The sequence below is a fragment of the Mya arenaria genome, chromosome 6, assembly GCF_026914265.1.
Source record: "Mya arenaria isolate MELC-2E11 chromosome 6, ASM2691426v1".
Classification (NCBI taxonomy): domain Eukaryota; kingdom Metazoa; phylum Mollusca; class Bivalvia; order Myida; family Myidae; genus Mya; species Mya arenaria.
Genome location: NC_069127.1, coordinates 16,170,227 through 16,185,929, shown reverse-complemented (window position 1 = coordinate 16,185,929; position 15,703 = coordinate 16,170,227).

Genomic DNA, 15,703 nt, shown 5'->3' with positions numbered 1-15,703 from the left:
CATTTGCATCGTCTAGAATTGATAAATACTCTTCTGAAATCAACACTATCTGTTAGTTTAAATAAGCTTCAGTTTTTTTGGAAAGGTCGTTTGGAAAAGTGTCAAACGCCGGAAGTTAAAATTTATGAACCGTGAGTATTATCAATTTGAAAAATGAAGAACTAAATGTAGCCTAAAATGGCAACAAAGTCGAGGACTATCGGGGTGTGAACTAGACCTTACTGTCTGGAAATGTAGGTTTCGAAATCTTGATTACGTCTACTCAAAATATCGTAAATGGATCTGTTCTTGAACATCTAAAATTTAACTCAATTTATTCCACTACATGAGTTTTACTAAACCAGGAAAGTTAAGCTGTCTTTACAGAATTTATCCGAATATTTTAGAGTTATCCTTCTTGACAAGTTTGTGAGCGGTCAAATTAAAAATGGCGTCAAACAACAAAATCACCATAAACCCACCGTATCTGTATGTGTTTACCGTGGAAACTCTACCGCTGACTGCTTCAGCAAAGAAAACGGTATCAACATCGAAAATGGATGCTGTACACCAGTTTGGATTCCCTAGCAGGTAGATAAAATTAATTATATTCTAAAATAAGTAAATTCTATAACTGAACTAACTGTTTAATGGACCATACTGGATGTTTATTATATGCCGGATTATATGATTAATACGGATCTTTAGCTATGTATGCTTCTTCACTCATGAATTCCACCTGTCTAAAACAAAACAAAACGAAACAAAACATGTTTCTTGTTATTCCTATCCATGTAACATAGTTTAAATAATATTTGGTAAAGCAACATAGTTTAAATAATATTTTGTAAGCCATATAAATTGTACTGTTCGTAAACTTATAGCAATGTAAGGCAAAAAAGACCGCAAAACTCGTGGCTTCAAATTCGAACCTTACTGCATGTAACTTTTCAAAAAAAAAAAATCTTCAAAGATTTTTTTTATTTATAAGTATATTTGTGGGAAATTCCGAAATAATACAAAGTCACTGGTTTGTTAGCAGTATTTGGCTCCGCTATTCACGGAGCAAGGAGGGTGTGAACTGTGCTATGTGCTATCTGTTTGGCGGGAAGGACGTCGCTTCCAAGCAAAGGTCGCTAACGGCTGTAGCTGTGACAGACCATAGCAATATCGGGAAACTCATAAAGATTCATGGGCCGTCATTACTGCACTCAGCCTCGATTGAAGCAGCCCATAACTTTCTAGCTGTTTTCGACAGAAATACATAATAAGAAGTCTCTCTTCAGCGTATTGGAAACAGGTGAAAAAGAAAAGACAAATCCTAGTTCGTATTGAAAAGATTGTCATACTCTATTGGAAGCAAAACATTGCCATCCGTGACCATCATCAAGAAAACAGCAATTTCATTGTGCTTCTACAGCTTCAGGCGATCGATGCACAATACAGTCCTTCACTTGACTGACTGAAGTACACGAAATATATTCACCTCCCCTGATATTTAAAATGAGCTGATCAACAGCTGTGGAGAGCTCATCAGCAAGAAAATGGTGAATGCTTTCAACTCAGCTCCATTCTTTGGCTTCATAGCAGACGAGGCAATCGATGCGGCTAGTATGGAGCAGATGACTCTTGCAAATACACTATACACTATCATTTTAATACTTTCCTACGTTTCTTTCTCCTCTCTATCCGCAGAGTACATAAAAAACATGCTCAATATCTCATCTGCTTCAACAAAAACCTCTATCAAAAATTTGCAGTTATGACTAGAAGCAGTCCAGTTACACGGCGCCTCATCGAGATCCAATATGACACTGTTTGCATGCGAAAAGTTATATTACTTTACAACAGGTCGGAGCACTAAACCACAACCGCGGCTGGCTACCCAGCCCAGTTGATGTACGTATAACACCATATTGTACACTGAAGTCAAGCTAAATATGACGTTATTGTAACTGACGTCTGCGCGCATTTAGTGCCAACATTGTTCTACATATTTTTCGGTGAATAATTATCGTTATATTATTTAAATTATATATTGGAGTGAATATATTTGTTTTGTTTATTCATAGTAGTAAATCATACACTGGACTAAATGGTTAAAAACTGTAAAATGGGTAAGTTTTTCTAAAAACATAAAAAATAAAAATTGTTTGTTTTACATCGTAAGATCAGAATATCTTTTACTCACTAACACATTGAAACTTGGTTATAAAAAGGTCAAAATGTAAGGGCAACCTCTATGTTTAAATATATGGGTCTACCTTTTACCCCCTAATTTCTTGGTCAGATGTAAAACACCAGATATAGTCCAGTGGCTTAGCAAAATGTTTGTGCACTTTTGGAAACAAGCATGAAATTTTGCACACATATACATATGACCATTACAGACTTTTTCTGCTGTAGAACCACTTCGACAGCGCCACCTGGTGCCAGGTGGCGCCACCTAGCGCCACCTGGCGGCAGAGGTGGGAGTTTTTTGCTTATATATTTATATAAATGACCATAACTTTTAATCTAGGTAACATTTTTACATTCTGTTTGCAGCATATATGTCTTGTTACATAATAGCATACAATGGAAACACTTCTGCAGCGCCCCCTGGTGTCATGTGGCACCAAATAGCGCCACCTGGCGGCAGAGGTGGGATTTTTTGCTTATATATTTACATAAATGACCATAACTTTTGATCTAGGTAACATTTTTACATTCTGTTTGCAGCATATATGTCTTGTTACATAATAGCATAAAATGGAAACACTTCTGCAGCGCCCCCTGGTGTCATGTGGCACCACATAGCGCCACCTGGCGGCAGAGGTGGGATTTTTTGCTTATATATTTACATAAATGACCATAACTTTTGATATAGGTAACATTTTTACATTCTGTTTGCAGCATATATGTCTTGTTACATAATAGCATAAAATGGAAAGACTTTTGCAGCGCCCCCTGGTGTCATGTGGCACCACATAGCGCCACCTGGCGGCAGAGGTGGGATTTTTTGCTTATATATTTACATAAATGACCATAACTTTTGATCTAGGTAACATTTTTACATTCTGTTTGCAGCATATATGTCTTGTTACATAATAGCACAAAATGGAAACACTTCTGCAGCGGCCCCTGGTGTCATGTGGCACCACATAGCGCCACTTGGCGGCAGAGGTGGGATTTTTGCTTATATATTTACATAAATGACCATAACTTTTGATATAGGTAACCTTTTTACATTCTGTTTGCAGCATATATGTCTTGTTACATCAAAGCATAACACATAGAAACACTTGTGCCGGGTCACATGGTATCTAAGTGGTGCAGAAGTGGCAGAAGTGCTTAATAATAAAGTTCGATCTACCGTAGTTGAAATATGTTTATTCAGTTTTCAGACGATAATATATGTGCATTTGTGCAAACAACTATGTTATTTGTTGCATGTGCTCACTGCTACTAATTATATATTATTCTAGTAGAAGCATTAATGGCAGGTATCACCATCTAGTGGCATAGTTGACTCATCTTACATATATGCAAGTGAGTTACCTCCAATACATAGTCATGCTTAATTGTCTTGATATATATAAATTTCACTGTTTCAGTCACAAGCGACAATTTAAGTCCCCTATATTGGGATCAAGTGTTCTTAATAATGCCACTAATTGTCTATGGAGAATGCAAATGTTAATTAGAACACGACATGGTTATGTCATCTTATAACGAAAATATCCACAACATTGCCTCCAAAGCCTACCAGATGTGTTTGCATTGGTATGTCAATTGCTTTTTGTTCGGTCACAAGCAATCATTTATCTCCCTTAATTATGTCAATTGTCTATGCATAATCCATGCACATGCATGAACACAGCGTGGTACATGACAACTTAGCACGAAAACATCCACAACGGCCTGTGGTGCACACTTTCTTGCAGCCACATTTGATGAGCTCGCGACATCCCTTTGATGCTTCTGGTAGCGGGGTCCAATATGGCTCCCATCCATCGTTTGTTTTCGTCCAACCCCACGCTGCCGGATCTGGTAGTTTCATTTGTGATCTGATCGATTGCCCCCACACATGGCCACCTTGATAAGTAGCTCTTTTGGCATGCTCAGTGAAAGCTGCTTTCGTTGGAGGTAGACTGTCGTACTTGAATCTGCCTTTTCTTGTGAAGAGATCTTTCCTAACTTCATTGACGTCTTTGAGTTGGCTGGTTCGGTCGTAGACAAGAATGACAAATCTCTCTATCAGAGAAGTAGCTTCTGTACTAATGACATCAGTGCCGCTGCACAAGTCTACAAATGCTTCTGTTATCTCTGGGTACACACGCCAAACGGCACACATGGTTTTCTTTCCTTTCCCAGCGAATGCGGACACCGTATCACATCCCGTGAATGCGTGAAACATCGGCAACGATGCAGCTTTCGGTGAGCCTAGTGCACACGCAATTTCATGGGCTGGTAGATAACAACATCCCTTGCCTGTGCCAAAGGCCACCCATAACTCTTCGACACCAATTCGCTCTACATATGCAATCGCTAGAACGAGGATGTCAGTGTCTACGGTCCTGGTAAGGCACTTTTTACTGCCTTTGTTTGCAGCATCACTGGCATGAAGAATGACTCTCGTGTCCGCCTCTTCATGATTGCATGGACTAATGTAGGCACAGTCTGCATTTGGTTGTGAGCAGAGTACGTCTACTCCATCAGTGGCATACACCTCGTGTTCTGTTTGTTGTCTGTTTATAACAGCGTGTGTCAAAAAGTCAAACAGCTCTACTTTGTTTTCTGCCACACAGAGAAACTTCATCCAGTTCGTCGGAATTTTAGATGTTCCCAAAACTCTCCGTCTGATCCCTGTTCCTCTCTTCTTCCTTGTTGATTCCTTCAGACTGTCAGGTATGTATGCATCCCAAACCACATCCACGCGTTGTGCATTCTGTAACTGTCTGTCAATGTATGGCAAAAAATATGGCAGAGGCATATTCGTTGAAGGTTACCGCTGTTCTTGGAGCAAGTAAATGCACTACTGCGGCACCATCCAAAATTATACAGTCCACTGTAGGTCCATCAGTCTTAGGGGTAATCAGGCTTTGCAGGCATGGAATCAAATCTGACTTGTTGCTTGCACGCAGCTTCCCATGATCTGAGAGACTTGGTGCGTAGGGATGATTCTCATACATGAAGAAGTCGTCTTGGTTAACTGCTCGTGTTTGGCAGGATACATACAGCTGCGACATAAGTTCGCGATCAACTTCTAGGTCAGCTACTTGCAGCTGTGAACGAGATGGATTTTTTTCTGTGGTCTGCTGAAGAGTGGCAATTGCTGTTTCGCTATGGGGTCTGAGATGGGTTTTTCTGCCTTCACTAGCCTCTGCTCTACATAGGCATCGTACGCTTTCACGCCTATTTGTTCTATGTTCCTGACCGTCTTAACTACGGACTCACTGACTATGTCCTTTGTGTCCATGACTAGAAGATCAGCACTTTCTTCAAGAAAGGGATTCCCCATGTCTTCAATAGTTGACACTAGAGACATTACCTGCTTGGCAAATGCAGTTTGTACTGCAGTCTGCTCATGGTGACCGGTGGCATCATCTTGAGCAGTGAACGCGGTCTCAAATTCAATTGTTATCCTTGCTAGCTCAGGTCCTGCAACCATCCAACGTCTGAACGCACTCGGATTTTCTGTGAGGCCTACTGCACCCCCAGATCCCTTCACCATCGCATTGTTCTGCTCATGACCTTGATCAATTGCCATTCCAGATGATACACGAGCAGTTTTGTGAATCACAAAGTTACCATTCTGGAATTCAGTGTGTAAGTCTGGATGAACCTGTGAAAGCGTGTTCAAGTCTCGAATGTGAACAGGTAGCCATCGGGCATAGTTGGTTTGATCCAGTGCAAAGAACCACGGAGTCAGCTTGTTCAGGGTCTCTACGTAGAGGCAAAAATTGCCATCGCGTTCAGCTCTAACGAACATCAATACCATGAGTTGCAGTTTCAGAGTTAGCCACCAATATTGAAAGTGAGGGCATGCCACAACCCGTTGCTCCTCCCAGTCATACACGGTCATAGCACACGCTCATGCCAAGCTGAAACATCATGTCAACCAGTCTCTTCTTGCGTGTTGCAGCGTGTAGTTTTAGGCCAATATATAGAGGCAGCGGTGTTTCACGATCCGCTTTATGTCTGACCTGTCCAGAGGTAGATGCATGCCTGGAATGTTTTACAGCATTGAAGAGGAACATCTGTGATATGGTTAGGGCTGCTTGTAGGTCTGAGCCTTCCTTTGCGGACTGATCCTTTATGCTTTATGACCCATTGAATAAGGACACATTGTCGAACATGTCTAATCGCACTATTTCAGCCGCCTTTGCAATATGGATTGCATCCAGATCATAGTCTCTATGGCGATTCGCTTCCTGTACAAGATTTGCTACATCAGAGTTAAACATGAAAATCACACCTTGACCCTGACTACATTTACTCGTATGTGCTGAGAGATCTGGTATTTGTGACAAGATTTTGTCCTTCAATCGTGTTGCATGCACACTGTCCTTAACACCCAGTTCCTCCATTCTGTTATTGTACAACTGGACCAGGTTAGCTAACCTGAACGAAGGTCGCTCTTCATCACACCTAGCCTCGTCAATGTATGCAAGCAGTTCAGCAAACACAATGCCATGGATGTTACCATCGGAGTTACTCTCATGTGATTGTTCCAAAAACTGTGCATGTTGTTTGTACAGAGACGTCAAACAGTTTGCATGGTATTCTGCTTCAGTAGCTACCATGTCGCCACCAGCTAATTTGGTTAACAATGTAGAGTCGCAAAGATCAGTCGCACATTTTCGCACTTTTCTGTCCAAAGCAAAGGTTGAAGCCACACGCTTGTATCTATCTGAAGACGAAATACTCTTGTCACAGAAAAAGCATAATTTGTCTGAAAAAACGCTGAAACTTGCAGATGGATTGCTTGCTGATCTAGTGATTTTAACATCACTTAGTCCGGAATCATTTCCTGACGTACTGCTCTTCACCTTGCGCTTCAATACCCGCTGTAACTTAGTCCTGTTGTACTGAACCCTGCAGGATTTATGCCAGGAAGCTTCGTGCCGTTTTAATGTCTCAACATCCATATTCACCAGGTCTATGGTAATTGGTAAGACCTCAGCATTGCGAAACTCCTTCAAATAGTCCACCAATGTTGTGTAACCTTTTCCAGAATCACTTGCTTTGGATTTTGCTGGACATTCCAAATGTTCCGAAGTGTTTGATTGGCAAAATATGCATAGATGCCATTTAATAGACACGTTTGTATCGTCTCTGCTGTCCACCTCAGCCATGGCTAATGAAAGTACTACACGTGTTCCCGCTAATTTGTCCAATATAGCCGTGATAGATTTCTTCACTGGCCCATCTCTATCCAACGCCTTGTGTTCATGCGAGCTTCATAGTAGACACAAACCTACAACATCAATTATAAGATAAATAAGAACTCAATTAGGAAGTGACACAGATAGTCCAGTGGCTTAGGTCCCAAAATCACAATGTTTGTGTATTTATGTTAGTATATAAGCGAAAAATCCCACATCTGCCACAAGGTGGCGCTATGTGGTGCCACATGACACCAGGGGGCGCTGCAGAAGTGTTTCCATGTTATGCTATTATGTAACAAGACATATATGCTGCAAACAGAATGTAAAAATGTTACCTAGATCAAAAGTTATGGTCACTTATGTAAATATATAAGCAAAAAACTCCCACCTCTGCCGCCAGGTGGCGCTAGGTGGCGCCACCTGGCACCAGGTGGTGCTGTCGAAGTGGTTCTACAGCAGAAAAAGTCTGTAATGGTCATATGTATATGTGTGCAAAATTTCATGCTTGTTTCCAAAAGTGCACAAACATTGTGATTTCGGGAGGTAAGCCATTGGACTAATAACATTGCAGGCCAGAAAAGCAGTGTTCGCTATCAAATCTTACGAAAGGCCTTTTGGTCGCTTTAATAACAAAGAACTTTTTAAACTGTTTGACTCTATGGTGGTCCCCATTCTGACATATTGAGCGTAGATCTGGGGCCTGAAATCGTAGAGCTCAAAGTTTGTTCTGTAAAACTTTTCTCGATCTAAATATAAGTACTAATAATTGTATGGCACTAGGTGATTGTGGTCGTGTTCCACTTTGTGTGATATATTATTCAAAATGTATTAAATACTGGTGTAAAAGTCTGCACATGCAAAACCATCGCTGCCCTAAACAACGTTATGTAAAAACGTCAAGACGATATTGGGAGAATGAATTGGGTAACAAAGGTTAGAGAAATAATATTTCAGTATGTGTTTGGCTTCGTCTGGCTATGGCAAGACAAACGCGACATTAATTTTCAAACGCGCAATTTAAACTTCGCTTAATCGACTGTATGACTCAGTGATTACAAAGAAATGTCTTACAACCAAAATGACCTTATTATCTGTCTGTGAAAGTGAGAAGCCTAAAACTGTATAGCCTTACATTTCCATTAATATCATTTCTTGCAATGCAGATATTTTGATCGCAGTCGTGGAGAAGTATGTGAAGATATTCTGGCCTTTGCCACATGCGAAGCCACCACCAGTTAATCTCTCGCTACCGCTTTCCTCGCCAACTTCCGAGCCGCCGGAGTGAACGTCCATGAAATGAGAGGCCAAGAGTACGACGGGACTGCAAACATGTCTGGCTTCCACCGCGGTATTAAAACCAGTATTCAGCAGGTAGTTCCCAGGGCTCTTTGTGTAATGTGTAACGAGTCAAAAGAGCTCCACGTGAGAAGTTTGATGACGACCGCCCAGAAAATTTACTTATGTTTAAGCTACTCGGCTAAGCTATTATAATCTGCTGTTACGATTTCAAGAATAACTTGGTGGTAGTGATTAGCATCGGCCTGAAATGGAAAGGGGGACCAAGCTCAAAACTTTGTGCGAGACCCTATGGGCTGCGACTGCTGATGCCCTTTTCAAATTCAAAGCTGCCTTTGAGACGGTTGTGCGCACTCTTGAAGATTTAGCTATGCACAATGATGCCATAGCTGGCTAATATAGAGCACCTGTAACGCAGTTCAGCTACATAATTACGCTTGTGACCGTAGAGTATGTTCTTCGTGTGTTCTCTCTAAACAGGTTCCGGCTTGTTCGTGCGACCTGCTGCAACCTGCTGTAGAAGCTGAGGTTATGGAGACTCATGTTGAGGCAGAACGAATTGATCCCCTAATGGCAAGCGCCATTTAAAAAGCCTTGGAAATGGCCAGCTCAATTGATGTTGAACCAACGTTTCCCCGTGCTGGACGACAGCAGAATCGCCCGAATGCACCGGCTGACAACGCATTTGATTACTGGCGGGTTAACATGAATCTGCCGTTTGTTGTCATCCTACTGACGGATCTTCAACAACGACTTTTACTAGAAATGGAGAGGTATGATACACAGTACTTTCTGTCAAATCGCATACAGGATCTCATTGACCAACGTGCCGAGGAATTTTTCACAGCAGCACAAGAAGATCTGGCCGTCTACAAGGAAACGTTTGTGATCGAATGTCAGCTTTTGAAAACCCTATGTGAGCATATTCTGATTCCAATAACGCCGTCTCAAGAAAGCGAACTGATCGAATTGCCGGAAGACCAATACCCAAATGTGCCCCGGTATTTCCATCTACTGCTTGCGATGCCATTTTCGATTGCCTCCGCCGAACGATCGTTTAGTAGCATGAATCGTCTCAAAAGGTATTTGAGTTCCACCGTGACTACTAAACGCATTTCTGGGCTTGGTATTTTAATTGTGCATTGAGTCAGAGAACGGAGAATGCAGCAACAGCTGAAGACATATTTGCCCAGAGTAAGAGTAGGCGTATGGCATCACTTGTTAATGACAAGGTAAAAAAATGATATCAGAATAAAAGGAAGATCAGCTAAAACTAGCATTGCTTCTCTGTGCTAGATAGCCTACTAAGACTAATTAAATCACTTGGTAACTACAAAATCGGCAGCCTCGAACCTATAAATCTCCCCAAATACACCCCAGAGCTCACAATGTTAGTTTCATTTTTCCATGGGGTTGGCCACTGAACTTCCCCCTCCCACCTGCTACAGGGGGATTCCCCCTCCCTCACCCGTGCGTAACATTAAGTAAAGCCTGGCTACGCCCCTGCCTGCTATGTGACAGCATCAGGTCTTCTGGTCAAAACCGTTCTGGAGACATCTTGATTTGCCCTGTCCGTCAGTGAGTCCGTCTGTACGTCACACTTTGTTTTCGATTAATTGACTTGAGAACGCTTAGATCAAGAAACTGCATACATGCTATGCAGGTGGGTCATTACCAGTAAATGACTTCTATCAATTTTAGGATCAGAAAGTCAATGGTCATTGAGGTGTAAAACGGGGGCCAGGAATTTCATACTTGGTTTGCAAGTTGGTTATGACCAGTACAAGTCCTCAATTGATATTAAAACCAGTAGTCAAAGGTCAAGGTCGTGGTAACCTTCAAGTGAAAAAGATATATTTTGGCGGTGTCCTTAAGGTAAAAAATTGTTTCCGCCCAATAACTTCAGATCGCTTTCACCCAGTTACTTTCTACTTTGTATGCCCGTTCGTCATGACTAGTAGATGACTCCCAGAGCAGTTGGTTTAAGGTCAAGGCTGCGATCCCGTAGGGAAACATACGACCTAAAGCTAAAGTCCAGAGACGAGTGTTACTCTCATCCGTAATTTTGTGATCATACGCGCACTATTTTCATTCCTTGTATTTTCATTGGCCCGAAGGGTAGAACTCATTTGTTTTCATCGGATGAATTGTTGTGTTCATAGTCCAGGACATATAAAAGAACTGTCATTGTTGTGACGTGTCATTGATGTTCTGATGGTCGTTCTGTACACTACCAAAAATACAGTGGATATAGTAAGCATAATTTATTACTCTTTGTATTTACATGTATTTATTGCACTATGTCTTCAGGTATTAGCGATGATAACAAGAAGAACACAGAGAAGCAAGCAGACCTTGGAGTTGGCGAAGGTGTGAGCTCCAGTAATGGTATCTTCCAACAATATTCACATGATGTTGCTTCAGGTGGTAAGAAGACTGTAACATTTGAACGTACATTTGTACACTTCCTTGGCCCAGGGGTTGAAAAAGGAGGAGCCAAGGTCGAAAGCAACCCACAAGGGGAGCTATGCTACTCGTATGATTGGGGTGCTAGTATTCTACCTTATAATACAACTAAGGCCGCATGTACCCCGTCTAAGTTGCTACCTTATATGTCAAAGTGTAACAGCTATCGTATCACTGGTCATGGCGTACATATACATGACCTCATAACGTCCCGCGACGAGATCCAGGCGGATGGTCGCATAGTGACCACCCCTATGCCAGATAGTATAGAAGTATTCTCAGATAAAAATAGATTACTTCGACCCAGTAACATAGTGCCAATAGGCACTAAAAGTATATTTGAAATCAATAAAGGGTTTCGTCGCGTCGAACCCGAGACATGGGAAGAGGGGTTACTACCCCGGGTTAAGGTCCAGTTCCCCAGTGAGATGTATCAGAGTACCCGTAACGAGCCCCAACGTGACTTCCGACTTAAGGCATTTGATGTATACAACGGCCTTTTCGCTATGTTCACTTGGAATACTGGTAATAGTCTTAAATTTAGTGCTGAACTGGACTCAGGCCGCATCCCCGTAGGCTCGTTTGCTGAAATGCACGAGTTGCCATGTAATAAGACAACACTTAATCTGGCCAATAAAATGCTCGACACAGTGTGGGGTATTCAAGCCAACATGGCGACCCAACAGAACCGCTCTCCCATCATCCCCCCCATGCCTGTCTTCTTCCGGTTTGCCCCTTTCTTTACGGCTAGGGGCCGTGCCCAACGTAGAGCTCAATGTAAATGTACTTATACGTCCACTATTGAGTTCTATTTCTCTCCACGCATGGGGGTTGAGATGTTAATGCTAGGTAACCAAGGTAAACGAATGAATGAGGCCTATCTTGACCCATGGGACAATTCTGCGGCAGACGTACTACGGTACAATCCTGGTGTTCATGCTGAAAACTTTGTCATGCCCTTAACTGCTTACATTCTCCAAGAGTCCGCACAAAGAACCGGAAACGACGCTCTGGTCCCCAAACCCGTTGTACTTGACAATGACGTATTCATGCAGACCAATATTGAAAGTGAATTGACTCAGAAAGGTTACGTTATAACAGACAATATGATTAATGACGTCCCCGTGACTAGAAACATTCAGTCAGAAGCCGGTGACGGCAACAAAAAGGCATTTGACAATGAGGTTGGAAAAGACTTACGTAACCCAGAGTTCTATGCTTCCGCTATGGAAGGCATGGGGTTCAGTCAAGACGAAATTAATCTCTTTGGTGACGTACTTGACATGGAAGCTGACACTGAAAGTCCGGCAGTAGACTACGTAATGAAAGAAGGTATCTTGACCCAGACAACTAAAGGCAACAAAGACGACGTGATCGGTCCCCTCCTCCCCGTCCAAGCCATCCCAGGAGTTGATGGTGACATACGAGTTACAAACACTCGTAATCTCAGGCCCGCAGAGGCATGGCGAGCCATTGGGGTGGAGGACTACCCTGTTTGGACTCGCCAAAGACATGGTTATAACTTTAGTTATGTACCATGGCCAAGACTTGATCAGTACGGCTCAGTTACTAAAAATCTATGTGACATCCGCGATGTCCAAGCCGTCCGCCGTCTTAATGAGGCTGGTATTCTCAAAAAAATGAGAACTGTAAACAGGGCACAAGTTGTCCAAGATATGGAATTTGATGAGGGTACTAATAAAGATATTACTGCATTGTTTGATATGCCTGCTAGTCAGCTGCAAGAGAGTACGCTTACAACTCCTTTGCAGGTCACTGGTCAAACATCGATTCAACAAGTGATGCCCCAGGGCGATTCATTTCCAACACTCAGATTGTCCATCACCCCCGAGCAGGACGAAGCACTTGAGGCACAGACCCCAATGAGTTACACCCAAGACACTCAGGCCGACGTCTTCTCTACACCACCGCATAAAAAACCAAAAATCGCCTAGATGGCACAAAGGTCAGACCCCAATGATGTTACTCGTAATAAAATTGTTATATTTGAACCATTAAAATATTATGCGATGAATGAATTTGCTAATGCATTTCAATGGGCAGCGGAAGATATGTGGAAAAAAGTCCACTTAACTTCCGGTTTCGATTGGAATACATTGACTAGATATATTAGACAAGGTTTAAAAGCAATGAACATTCCAGTAATACAAGACATGTCTGAACTAGATATTACTAAAATACCGCAACGAAATGTTGTTCAAGATCCAAAAAGTAATGACAGAGTATGCTATCCATCTATTGCAGGGGAAATAAGTGCTGTATTTAATGGTGAACTTATGACCCCTACTCAACATCAATGGGGGATGGGTTAGATTGGACTCGTTTCAATTTCTATCGCATGTGTATTAGTATGGATAGGTATAATAGTGGGTTTAAAATCAGAATTGTTGATGCTAGTCATTTGGTCTTCTTTGACTTAGAAGGAAACTTAGTTTGTCAATATAGAGATAGTGGAGAAGACAGGCAAAAAGTAGGGTATGAGTACACTGTAGGTATATACATGATAGAAGAAATTGTCCCAAAAAAAGTATTTAAAAGATTAATGATTAAAATTGATGACTTAGGTAACACACAAAAACAAATACTTGCAATTGAAGGCTAAGTAACTGATGTAGGTAAAAAGTTAGATAGTATGGAAAAAGGCCGTATTGAATATCTAGCAAAAGAAACTGAAATGCAAAAATCAATTGCAAGCATTGAAACTGAACTTGAACGTGTTGACAAACAACTCATACCCACTGAAATTCAGCAATTAGGTGAGCGAATTGGGAAGTTAGAACATAAGCATCAGACTGACATTGCTACCATCCCCGAGCCCGTAGATATGATTAATGATGTCGTTAGTCGTACACGTATTAGGATACTAACTGATAGGGTGGATACCATACTCAGTCAATTGACAAATTATGACACTAACACTGTTGTTAAAAGGCCTTTTACTGAATACACTGGTCCGGTACCAAAGGCTGATGGTGGTAAAGACCCTAACCATCAAAAGCCAAATGATCTCTTGAATAGGGTTAACGGTATCATTGGTCGTATAGAAGATATGGTTCGTGAACTACAACGTCACTCTGATCTGTTTAGTGCTATGCAAGAAAGAATTAATACACTAGATGTAGAGAAAGCAAATGAAGGGATGGGGGAGGCGTGTCCGTGTCCATTACAAGCATCATATACCACTGGCAAACGTCCTTATTCAACACTTGTATAATTTCAGATTTGCCAACGCCGCCAACCACTTCCAAAAAATACCAAAAACATACTCAAAAGTACCAAAAAAGGTGTGGGAAACCGAGATATACAACTCAGACATTACACAAGGTCCATTGTATTCAATAATTCTACTGCTACCTGACGACTTCGTCAACCTACCTGAACTTCTTCAACCACAAAAACCCCTTCTGAAAAAGGACGGAGAGTACGTTCGTAATAGAACTGGTGAAGTATGTCGGACATATTTTTCATCCGACGACATCTCTGCCAGACTCCTGTACTCCATTCCCACTGTGCAGTGGTCCTCCCCCGCGTCCATTTACAACGTCACACAAGATACAGAGAAGAGGCTTGCCGATGCGGTGAAAGGTGTATTGAACAACTCGCCCGTCGTTGCCTCATGGCACGACGGCCATTCAGACCAGTCATGCACCTACCGAGGACTCCACCTACATATTCTCCTCCAGTCGCATGTGCCCTCATTTCCAGCGGGCCACTGGAACTTCATGAAGCTGACGACGACAGTGAAGGAGATCAGGAGTTTTTATCCTGGGTTGATGGTCAGATATCAGCGCTGCGCCAATCTGGATGGGTTGACAGGCTACCTGGTCCAAGAGCCGAGAATACTTATAGGAACCAACAACAAAATGCTCCAAGAGAAAATACAACAGAACTCACTAGTGTCCGAACCCGGCACCGTAGCCGCGATGTGGAAGGCCGAAGATCAGGAGGAGGCCCTCTTCGGAGGGTCCTGGGAGGACACCGAGGTAGCGTCTACGAGCGGGCTGTCTTTGGCCGTCAGCCCGTTCGGGCAACTATTACAATCGCGCCGGACAGCCCTGACAGCACTTCCGGATCAACCATATCCGACCTATCAGGAGACTATGAGGGCTTCTACGCACCAGGGACGCCAGAAAGTAACCATCTCGGCGACAGCCCGCAAAGTGGACCACATCCTAGCGATGATGAAAGAGTGTTCGAGCAGCACCTACGAAGAGGTCCTCGAACACCTCAAATGCCGCGTACCAGTACCCCACGAAGAAATACAACGCTGGAGGACAATAATGACGAGCATGAACTCGCAACGCATGCTTCAGCAGGCTCAAGCCGAAATGGCGATAGATAAAAGAGCAACAAACAGTACTTACGTAGATACGTTAATCGAAGCAAACTTTGGACATGATCAAGATCAAATGTCAACACAAGAAACTGCAAAGACATTTATAGAATGGTGTAAGGAACAAAATATCATGCCCGCGCAGTTTATGCTTGATCTATACTTAATACTGGCTAAAAAAATCAAGAAGATCAACACCTTTATGCTTCACGGTCGTAGCAACGCCGGGAAAACG